Below are 12,143 nucleotides of genomic sequence, written 5' to 3' on the forward strand. Positions count from 1 at the left end.
CTATTGGATACATGGTCTCTCCTATCATTGTTATGCGGATGACAACCATTTTTCTCCTTTCCCCGTCTGACACCCAGGTGGCCACACGCATCTCTGGGTGCCTGGCAAATATCTCAGCTTGGATGTTAGCCCACCACCTCAAGCTCAACCTTGACAAGATGCTCTTCCTCACGGGTAAGGCCTGCCACTCAAAGACCTCTCCATCATGGTTGACAACTCCATGTTGTCCCCCTCCCAGAGTGCAAAGAACCTTGGCTGACCCTGGACAACAACATGACGTTTTCTGCAAACTTCAAAGAAGTGACTTGCTCCTGCAGGTTCATGCTCTACAGTCTACAACATACGTAGAGTACAACCAAAGATTATGGACATACTGATAAGATACACGTCTCCGCCCTGACAATGGGAGTAATTGTCCGCAAAGCGGCACGGCGGGCTTTCTAGCTCCCACCTATAATTTCTTTGGATTGGTGGATACATCTCATTATTGTAATCTATTTTTGAATATTCGATGAGGGTTGTTGACATCAACTTCCGGTATTCAATGGAGAGAAATGCTATGCTACTGTAATAGTATAGCTTCTGTCCCTCTCCTCGCCCCCCCCGAACCAGGGACTCTCTGCACACATCGACAACAGCCACTCTCAAAGCATTGTTACCCATTGCTCTACAAAAGCCACAGCCCTTGTAGAGCAAGGGGATCAACTACTTCAAGGTCTCAGAGCGAGTGATGTCACCGATTGAAACACTATTACCGTGCACCTCGCTAACTAGCTAGCCAATTCACATCGGTTCCACTACTACTAGCCTCATGACATGAATATACATAGCCATCTCGAGACAACTCCAATATAAAGTGTTTTTCCTCAAAGTTGCCCGGATGTCACGTGTCCTACTTATATCAGTACTCTCGTAACAACTTAAGCATTAGGAAACTTCTATTCGATCAAATAAACTCGTACATTTTTTGGAAGAGCAAATTCGACACGCTCATCAAATCAAAACAAATGTTATTGGTCACATACACATGGTTAGCAGATGTTAATGCGAGTGTAGCGAAATGCTTGTGCTTCTAGTTCTGACCAGGCAGTAATATCTAACATGTAATCTAACAATTTCACAACAACTACTGTATACACTCAAGTGTAAAGGAATGAATAAGAATATGTACATATAAATATATGGATGAGCGATGGCCGTGTGGCATAGGCAAGATGCAGTAGATGGTATAGAGGACAGTATTTACATATGAGATGAGTAATGTTGGGTATGTAAACATTATACATTATGTGGCATTGTTTAAAGTGACTAGTGATACATTTATTACAACCAATTTTTTATGATTAAAGTGGATGGAGATTTGAGTCAGTATGTTGGCAGCAGACACTCAATGTTAGTGATGGCTGTTTAACAGTCTGATGGCCTTGAGATAGAATCTGTTTTTCAGTCTCTCGGTCCCAGCTTTGATGCACCTGTACTGACCTCGCCTTCTGGATGATAGCGGGGTGAACAGGCAGTGGCTCGGGTGGTTGTTGTCCTTGATGATATTTTTGGCCATCCTGTGACATCAGGTGTTGTAGGTGTCCTGGAGTGCAGGTAGTTTGCCCCGGTGATGCGTTGTGCAGACCACATTACCGTCTGGAGAGCCTTACGGTTGCGGGCGGTGCAATTGCCATACCAGGCAGTGATACATCCCGACAGGATGCTCTCGATTGTGCATCTGTAAAAGTTTGTGAGTGTTTTAAATTTCTTCAGTCTCCTGAGGTTGAAGAGCTGTTGCGCCTTCCTCACCATGCTGTCTGTGTGGGTGGACCATTTCAGTTTGTCAGTGATGTGTACGCTGAGGATCTTAAAACTTTCCACCTTCTCCACTGCTGTCCCATCGATGTGGATAGGGGAACATTTACTCTCTCTATACTGTGTGTTCATGAGGAGATCCTCAGGAATTTACGATGTCTCTCTGACCACAGCAGCCTAGTTGAAGGAGGAAAGGGGGAGGCAGGGAGAGGGGGATGGGGCTCGCCACACCCAAAGAGGGCAACGTCATGATACTTACAACCTCATGCTAATTGCATTAGCCAATGTTATCTCAACCGTCCCGCAAGGGACCCACCAATCCTGAAGAAGTTTTAAGTGTTGCAGTCATTTCAGTCGCTGTAGTAGCTGACGTTTATAGTGTTGTGTCATCCGATCCGCATACATAGCCACACTGGCTTTACTCATGTCATTAGTAAAGATTGAAAAGGGGTAAGGGGCCTAGACAGATGCCCCGGGGAATGCCCGATTCTCCCTGCATTATGCTGGACACCCTCTGTGTTCTATTAGACAGGTAACTCTTTATTCACAGTATAGCAGGGTGTGTAAAGCCATAACAAGGTTTTCCAGCAGCAGACTATCAATAATGTCAAAAGCCGCACTAAAGTGGAGCGGAATTACTTTTGCTTTGCTATACTAAATATAATCACGTCACCAAATAGTTGATTAAAACACACTATTTTGCAAAGAATGTCTACAGTAGCCTCAACAGCACTCTGTAGAGTAGCACCATACTGTAGCCGGAGGACATCTTCCGTGCTCCTCTGAGTACATTGGCTTCAATACAAAATCTAGGGGACTCATGGTTCTCACCCCTTCCATGGACTTACACAGTAATTACAGTAATTAATGACAACTTCCACAAGCAGTGCCTTAGACTGCTGTGCCACTCGGGAGTCCATCCTTATAATAATGTTAAAGGATCCAGGGACCCAAATTATTTGGGTGGATCCCATCCTAAAATCTCCTTATAAAACCTGTTTTGTTTCCGAAAGGTGTCGAAATTGCCAACAAAAGTTACACCTATTGAGCTGCAATAATCACGTAGCCAGTTGTGAAGAGAAATAAGCGTTCAATGCCACACTTCAGAGAGGACACAGGGACAGATATGATGGGTCTTTTATTAGTGTTTAGCAGAGCGTCAATCAGCTCTTTAAAATCCAGTTTCAACTGTTCAGAGCTGCCCTTCATAATGCCATTAAACCCCACATGGACTAGGATAGAATTGATTTCCATGTCCTGACGTAGTACATACGGGAGCAGCTTAGTAATGTAATTTACTCGAGCTCCGGGATAGGTCACATTTCTTACAATGGAGCTGCCCAAAATCACAGCTGGCAAGAAGGACGAGGATATCTGCCCACCCCCATGCTTCACAGGATTCGGAGAACCCTTTATGGACGGGTGAGAGACAGGACAACTTAAGCCTGTTGCTCCAGGTGCCTCTGACAGATGGAGAAGCCCCGCTCGATCCAGAGCAGGGACAGAAGGTTGCCGACGTCAACTTCTAAATCGTAGGAGTAGGCACTGAGGCCGCAAATACAGGTACCCCCAGCGACGAAGGTGCAGGAAGATCAGACCACAGGACGGCAAAACTATTAGTTGTTTGTATCCGCTCTTGGCCTCTCGTTGGGAGTGAAGACTGTCATCCTATCATCGGTAATAATGTCTCAGACAACAACTGATCTGACATCATATTCTTTAAGTACCAACGGATATTTTCAACTGGTTGGATTTCCTGAAATATGGCACCGTTCCCAACCTTTTGATGTTACCAGACTCTCTCTATGTCAACAAAGGTTTTTCCAATAGTGAAATCTGTAGAGTGGCGAGAGAAAAGGGGGACAGGTATTTATGGGGGTCATAAACCTCACCAACAGGGCAAAGTCATGACACCATGCTCCTCTTGTTGAGCTCCTTCGACTCCTCTATCAGATGGGGTAGCTCCAGGCAACACCAGCAAGTCAGATAACGACAAACGAGTAAACATTCCACTCTGCGTTCTCCCCAGTGTCTGCGTGATCAAGGAAGCCACCTCAAGCCTAGTAGATATTTTTGTCTTCGTCTTGTCGTGTATATATATTTTTCCTTCACATATTTTGTATATTTTTCTTAACCCCAACTTCAACATACTGTCCTGCAACACGCATCACCCAATGTGGTATGTATATGCTATTTGTTTTACTTCTGTACCGGAACCCCCTACAGAAGCTAGCCAGCTAACTAGCTACTAGTCAGCTAACCACTGCTAGTGGTCATCAGCTAACCTTTAGCCAGAACAACTCCTGCCAGTCTGCACAACGTGATTCAACCCAGAGAGTGCCGGACTTCTTCTTCTCCTCATCCCCGGATTCCTAACGCAAGCTCTGAACCTCTTCACCTGGATCATCGCAGCTAGCTAGCTGCTATCTGATTGGCTTCTCCTGGCTAGCGTCTCTGTCCCGAAGCAAACACCAATTAGCCTGGAGCTAACCTATGCTAGGCCCATCTCCCGGCTAGCTGAAGATGTCCATCAGCAACTCCATGCGCTACAATTCTTATTTTGTCAATTGGCCTGGACCCCTTTTACTGCTGATGCAGAACCCCGCCGATCCTTCACGACTGGACTACCGACGTAATCCGCCCGAGGGTTTTTTTCAACTGGCTCCCCCATCGCGACCTCCCCTGAATGCCCATCTGCTAGCCTGCTAGCCACGGCCCGCTAGCTGTCTAGAGCACACCGGCCAGTTAGCTGAAGATGTCCATCAGCCAATTTTTGGGGGTTACTTGGGGGATCCTTTTACTACATGGAGCCCTGCTGATCCATCACAACTAATCTAACCGCACGAAGGGGCTACAACTGATTTCTTCCGTTGCGACGTCCCTCTAAGGCCCTTCTGCTAGACTGCTAGCCCCGCCCCGGTAGCTGTCTGAATCGCCGTGTCTCCAGCTCGCCCAGCTACTCACTGGACCCAATAATCACTCAGCTACGCATGCCTCTCCCTAATGTCAATATGCCTTGTCCATTGCTGTTTTGGTTAGTATTTTTTGCCTTATCTCATTGTACAGCCTCTAGCCCTGCTCAATACGCCTTAGCTAACCCTTTAGTTCCACCTCCCACACATGCGGTCACCTCACCTGGTTTAAATTATGTTTATAGAGACAAAATCTCTCTCATCGTCACTCAATACATAGGTATACCTCCACTGTATTCACATCCTACCATACCTTTGTCTGTACATTATCTCTTGAAGTCTGTTCTAACGTGCCCAGAAACCTGCTCCTTTTACTCTCTGTTCCGAACGTACTAGATGACCAGTTCTTATAGCCTTTAGCCGTACCCTTATCCTACTCCTCTTCTGTCCCTCTGGTGATGTAGAGGTTAACCCAGGCCCTGCAGTGCCTAGCTCCACTCCCCTTCCACAGGTGCTCTCATTTGTTGACTTCTGTAACCGTAAAAGCCTTGGTTTCATACATGCATTAGAAGCCTCCTTCCTAAGTTTGCTTTTTTCCTAAGTTTGCTTTTTTCAATGCTTTAGCAAACTCTGCCAACCCGGATGTCCTAGCCGTGTCTGAATCCTGGCTTAGGAAGATCACCAAAAACCCTGAAATTGCCATCCCTAACTATAACATTTTACAAAAAAATAGAACTGCCAAAGGGGGCGGAGTTGCAATCTACTGCAGAGATAGCCTGCAGTCATACTATCCTGGTCTGAGACAAACAATTTGAGCTTCTACTTTTAAAAATCCACCTTTCCAGAAACAAGTCTCTCGCCGTTACTGCTTGCTATAGACCACTTTCTGACCCCAGCTGTGCCCTGGACACGATAAGGGAATTTATTTCCCCCCCATCTATCTTCAAAGCTCATGCTGTTAGGTGACCTAAACTGGGACATGCTTAACACCCTGGCCATCCTACAATCTAAGCTTGATGCTCTCAATCTCACACAAATTACCAATGAACCTACCAGGTACAACCCAAAATCCGTAAACACAGGCACCCTCATAGATATCTTCCGAACCAACGTACCCTCCAAATACACCTCTGCTGTCTTCAACCAGGATCTCAGTGATCACTGCCTCATTGACTGCGTCTGTAATGGGTCTGCGGTCAAACGACCACCCCTCATCACAGTCAAACACTCCCTAAAACACTTCAGCAAGTAGGACTTTCTAGTCGACCTGGCCTGGGTATCCTGGCAGGATATTGACCTCATTCCGTCAGTTGAGGATGCCTGGTTATTCTTTAAAAGTCCTTTCCTCACCATCTTAAATAAGCATGCTCCATTCAAAAAATGTAGAACCAGGAACAGATATAGCCATTGGTTCACTCCAGACCTGACTGCCCTTGACCAGCAAAAAAATATCCTGTGGCGTACTGAATTAGCATCGAATAGCCCCCACAATATGCAACTTTTCAGGGAAGTTAGGAACCAATATACACAGGCAGTTAGGAAGGCAAATGCTAGATTTTTTCAAGCAGAAATTTGATTCCTGTGGCACAAACTCCAAAACGTTCTGGGACACTGTAAAGTCCATGGAGAATAAGAACACCCCCTCCCAGCTGCCCACTGCACTGAAGCAAGGAAACACTGTCACCACCGATAAATCCACTATAATTGAGAATTTCAATAAGCATTTTTTTTCCAGCTGGCAATGCTTTCCACCTGGCTACCCCTACCCCGGTCAACACCTCTGCACCCCCCTACAAATCAGCCGGGCTAGACAATCTGGACCCTCTCTTTCTAAAATGATCCACCGAAATTGTTGCAACCCCTATTACTAGCCTGTTCAACCTCTTTCATATCGTCTGAGATCCCCAAAGATTGGAAAGCTGCCGCGGTCATCCCCCTCTTCAAAGGGGGAGACACTCTAGACCCAAACTGCTACAGACCTATATCTATCCTACCCTGCCTTTCTAAGGTCTTCGAAAGCCAAGTTAAAAAACAGATCACCGACCATTTTGAATCCCACCGTATCTTCTCTGCTACGCAATCTAGGACTGTCTTTATCTGAGCTCTCAGCAAAAGTTTAGTTTAGTTTAATTTATTATTTATTATTTATTTATTATTTAGAAAATGTACAAAAACAAGCACACATAAAACTTAAAATTCATACTTGCACATGATTAAAATCATTGAGGATAACACATAATAAAGTCTGGGACTTATTTCCATTGTGGTCCTCTTGACACAAGATGGCTAGACAAGATGGAACACAGTATGGCAGTTAAATATTCAAACAATAACATAGAAGAAGAACATCTATCTCATCATTCCAGTTACATCATTATTCATTCCTTCTGTAGCTCAGTTGGTAGAGCATGGCGCTTGTAACGCCAGGGTAGTGGGTTCGATCCCCGGGACCACCCATACGTAGAATGTATGCACACATGACTGTAAGTCGCTTTGGATAAAAGCGTCTGCTAAATGGCATATATTATTATTATTATTATCATATGGGCTCAGAGGACATCAAACATATTTTTACTTTATTTTTAAAGCTGCCCAGAGAGCACGTTGTTTTTATAGGCAGAGGCAACTCATTCCTTTCTGAGGCTCCAGTATACAAGAAAGTACCTTTCCCAGTATTACTCCTGAACCTGTAAGCACACATCAACAACACCTGATCTGGTGCTGTGATTGTGTGCATCCCTAACACGAGGAAAGTAATCACTTAGATATCTAGGCGCAGGACCATAAATACTCCTGTAAACCAAACATAGTCTAATCTGGGACACCGTAGCCTCAACAGGCAACCAGTTTAGTTCCTGATAGCAGCTCCTGCCTATGTGAGTATGTGGACTCACCTTCAATACTACCATGATCAGCTTATTCGGGGCTATCTGCAGCTTCCCCTTCATACATTTAGATAAGCCCCCAAACCAGGAAGTACTAGCATAGTCAAAATGGCATTGAATGAGGGCAGTAGCTAGCACTTTCATGGAGTCCTTATCAAGCAGCTTGGACTTTCTAGCCAAAAACTTAGTCCTGGCATTAACCTTCCCTAGCACCTTATTTGCCATGCTCACACCTCCCAAGCTTCCATCAAGGATACATCCCAAGTAGCTAACAGAGGTTTTAGTAGTCAGCACCTCACCTCCTAACTCCACTCTGATTTCAGACGACCTACACAATTTAGGTCTGGATCCAAAAATATTTGCTTCAGTTTTCCCTAAGTGCAGACATAGCTTATTATCTCCAAGCCATTTGCTAACTTTAGTAAACCATGTGCTAAGTATGCTCTCCAACATAGTATTACTGTTGTGAGACAACAGAAGTGTAGAGTCATCCGCATAAAGAAAAATACAGCAAGAACAAGCTTCTTTCATATCGGGGCGGCAGGGTAGCCTAGTGGTTAGAGCGTTGGACTAGTAACCGAAAGGTTGCAAGTTCAAATCCCCGAGCTGACAAGGTACAAATCTGTCGTTCTGCCCCTGAACAGGCAGTTAACCCACTGTTCCTAGGCAGTCATTGAAAATAAGAATTTGTTCTTAACTGACTTGCCTAGTTAAATAAAGGTAAAATAAAATAAAATTGGACCCCATGAAGAATAGCTGCTGCCTTGGCAGGAACGAATGGGGATCCATAATAAACCCCAGGAAGAGTAGCTGCTGCCTTGGCAGGAACTAATGGGGATCCATAATAAACCCCCAGGAAGAGTAGCTGCTGCCTTGGCAGGAACTAATGGAGATCCATAATAAACCCCAGGAAGAGTAGCTGCTGCCTTGGCAGGAACTAATGGAGATCCATAATAAACCCCAGGAAGAGTAGCTGCTTCCCTGGCAGGAACTAATGGGGATCCATAATAAACCCCCAGGAAGAGTAGCTGCTGCCTTGGCAGGAACTAATGGGGATCCATAATAAACCCCAGGAAGAGTAGCTGCTGCCTTGGCAGGAACCAATGAGGATCCATAATAAACCCTTGGAAGAGTAGCTGCTGCCTTGGCAGGAACTAATGGGGATCCATAGTAAACCCCATGACGAGTAGCTGCGTCCCTGGCAGGAACTAATGGGGATCCATAGTAAATACAAATACACATGTTTTGCCAAAATTATATATACTTACTCCTGTCTAAATAAAAACATAAAAAATACTTCACCAGAGAGCATGACTCAGCCAAAGAGGATCATTAGCTTCCTTTTAGAAATAGCTGTGGATTGTTTCAATCACAAGCTTGTACGCCTATGCCTATTTGGGAATCCCACAATTTGGCCAGCATGCGTGGCAATATGTCTAGCTGATTGAGTTGCTGCTGTCAGTGAAAAGCATCTAAAATATGAAGATAATGTGTCTAGAGTATAATTTAAAATGTTGAGACAAGAAGAAGGGGAGGGGTGTGTGGTGAAGATATGGTGCGTCTCTCCAGAATGGGGAGGGGTGTGGTGAAGATATGGCGTCTCTCCAGAATGGGGAGGGGTGTGGTGAAGATATGGTGCATCACTCCAGAATGGGGAGGGGTGTGGTGAAGATATGGTGCGTCTCTCCAGATGGGGATGGGGAGGGGAATGGGGAGGGGTGGTGAAGATATGGTGTGTCTCTCCAGAATGGGGAGGGGTGTGGTGAAGATATGGTGTGTCTCTCCAGAATGGGGAGGGGTGTGGTGAAGATATGGTGTGTCTCTCCAGAATGGGGAGGGGTGTGGTGAAGATATGTGTCTCTCCAGAATGGGGAGGGTGTGGTGAAGATATGGTGTGTCTCTCCAGAATGGGGAGGGGTGTGGTGAAGATATGTGTCTCTCCAGAATGGGGAGGGGTGGGGAAGATATGGGTGTGCAGAATGGGGAGGGGTGTGGTGAAGATATGGTGCGTCTCTCCAGAATGGGGAGGGGTGTGGTGAAGATATGGTGTGTCTCTCCAGAATGGGGAGGGGTGTGGTGAAGATATGGTGCGTCTCTCCAGAATGGGGAGGGGTGTGGTGAAGATATGGTGTGTCTCTCCAGAATGGGGAGGGGTGTGGTGAAGATATGGTGTGTCTCTCCAGAATGGGGAGGGGTGTGGTGAAGATATGGTGTGTCTCTCCAGAATGGGGAGGGGTGTGGTGAAGATATGGTGTGTCTCTCCAGAATGGGGAGGGGTGGGGTGTCCAGAATGGGGTGAAGATATGGTGTGTCTCTCCAGAATGGGGAGGGGTGTGGTGAAGATATGGGGTGTCTCTCCAGAATGGGGAGGGGTGTGGTGAAGATATGGTGCATCTCTCCAGAATGGGGAGGGGTGGGGAAGATATGGTGTGTGTCTCCAGAATGGGGAGGGGTGTGGTGAAGATATGGTGTGTCTCTCCAGAATTCCTGCTCATTCATTGTTTCATGTCAATTGTTTGCCCTTTGAAGGTTTATTTGTTATCAATTCCCCATTGCAAACACATGAACAAAAGTATGTGGACACCTGCTGGTCGAGCATCTCATTCCAGTATCATGGGCATTAACATGGAGTTGGTTCCCACATTTGCTGCTATATTTTGGGTAGGCTTTCCACTAGATGTTGGTACATTACTGCAGGGACTTACTTCCATTCAGCCACAAGAGCATTTGTGAGGTCGGGCATTGATGTTGGGTGATTAGGCCTGGCTCACAGTCGGTGTTCCAGTTCATCCCAAATGTGTTCGATGGGGTTGTGGTCAGGACCTCGCTTTTTAGCACAGGGGTATTGTCATGCTGAAACAGGAAAGGACTTTCCCTAAAAGTTGGAAGCACAGAATCGTCTACAAAGTCATTGCTGTAGCGTTAGTTCCACTTTGCATTCGGGCAGGTAACGTTCTCCTGGCATCCGGCAAACCCAGATTCATCCATCGGACTGACAGATGATGAAGCGTGATTCATCACTCCAGAGAACACGTTTCCACTGCTCCAGAGTCCAATGGCGGCAAGCTTTACACCACTCCAGCCGATGCTTGGCATTGTGCATGGTGATCTTGGACTTGTGTGTGGCTGCTCGACCATGGAAACCCATTTCAGGAAGCTCCCGATGAACAGTTATCGTGCTGATGTTGCTTCCAGAGGCAGTTTGGAACTCAGTAGTGAGTGTTGCAACCGAGGACAGACAATTTATACTCACTTCAGCACTCGGTGGTCCCATTCTGTGTAATTGTGTGGCCTACCACTTCGTGGCTGAGCAATTGTTTCTTCTCGATGTTTCCACTTCACAATGACAGCACTTACAGTTGACTGAAATTTGGTGAAATGACTTGTTGGAAAGGTGGCATCCTGTGACGGTGCCAAGTTGAAAGTCACTGAGCTCTTCATTAAGGCAATTCTACTGCCAATGTTTGTCTATGGAGATTATATGGCGGTGTGCTTAATTTTATACACCTGTCAGCAACGGGTGTGACTGAAATAGCTGAATTCAGTGATTTGAAGAGGTGTCCACATACTGCTGTATATACAGTGGGGCAAAAAAGTATTTAGTCAGCCACCAATTGTGCAAGTTCTCCCACTTAAAAAGATGAGAGAGGCCTGTAATTTTCATCATAGGTACACTTAAACTATGACAGACAAAATGAGAAAAAAAATCCAGAAAATCACATTGTAGGACTTTTAATTTTAAAAAATGCAAATTATGGTGGAAAATAAGTATTTGGTCAATAACAAAAGTTTCTCAATACTTTGTACCCTTTGTTGGCAATGACAGAGGTCAAACTTTTTCTGTAAGTCTTCACAAGGTTTTCACACACTGTTGCTGGTATTTTGGCCCATTCCTCCATGCAGATCTCCTCTGGAACAGTGATGTTTTGGGGCTGTTGCTGGGCAACACGGACTTTCAACTCCCTCCAAAGATTTTCTATGGGGTTGAGATCTGGAGACTGGCTAGGCCACTCCAGGACCTTGAAATGCTTCTTGTGTTTGGGATCATTGTCATGCTGAAAGACCCAGCCACGTTTCATCTTCAATGCCCTTGCTGATGGAAGGAGGTTTTCACTCAAAATCTCACGATACATGGCCCCATTCATTCTTTCCTTTACACGGATCAGTCGTCCTGGTCCCTTTGCAGAAAAACAGCCCCAAAGCATGATGTTTCCACCCCCATGCTTCACAGTAGGTATGGTGTTCTTTGGATGCAACTCAGCATTCTTTGTCATCCAAACACGACGAGTTGAGTTTTTACCAAAAACTTATATTTTGGTTTCATCTGACCATATGACATTCTCCCAATCTTCTTCTGGATCATCCAAATGCTTTCTAGCAAACTTCAGACGGGCCTGGACATGTACTGGCTTAAGCAGGGGGACACGTCTGGCACTGCAGGATTTGAGTCCCTGGTGGCGGAGTGTGTCACTGATGGTAGGCTTTGTTACTTTGGTCCCAGCTCTCTGCAGGTCATTCACTAGGTCCCCCCGTGTGGTTCTGGGATTTT

The sequence above is a fragment of the Oncorhynchus keta genome, unplaced genomic scaffold (assembly GCF_023373465.1).
Source record: "Oncorhynchus keta strain PuntledgeMale-10-30-2019 unplaced genomic scaffold, Oket_V2 Un_contig_26638_pilon_pilon, whole genome shotgun sequence".
NCBI classification, from domain to species: Eukaryota; Metazoa; Chordata; class Actinopteri; order Salmoniformes; family Salmonidae; genus Oncorhynchus; species Oncorhynchus keta.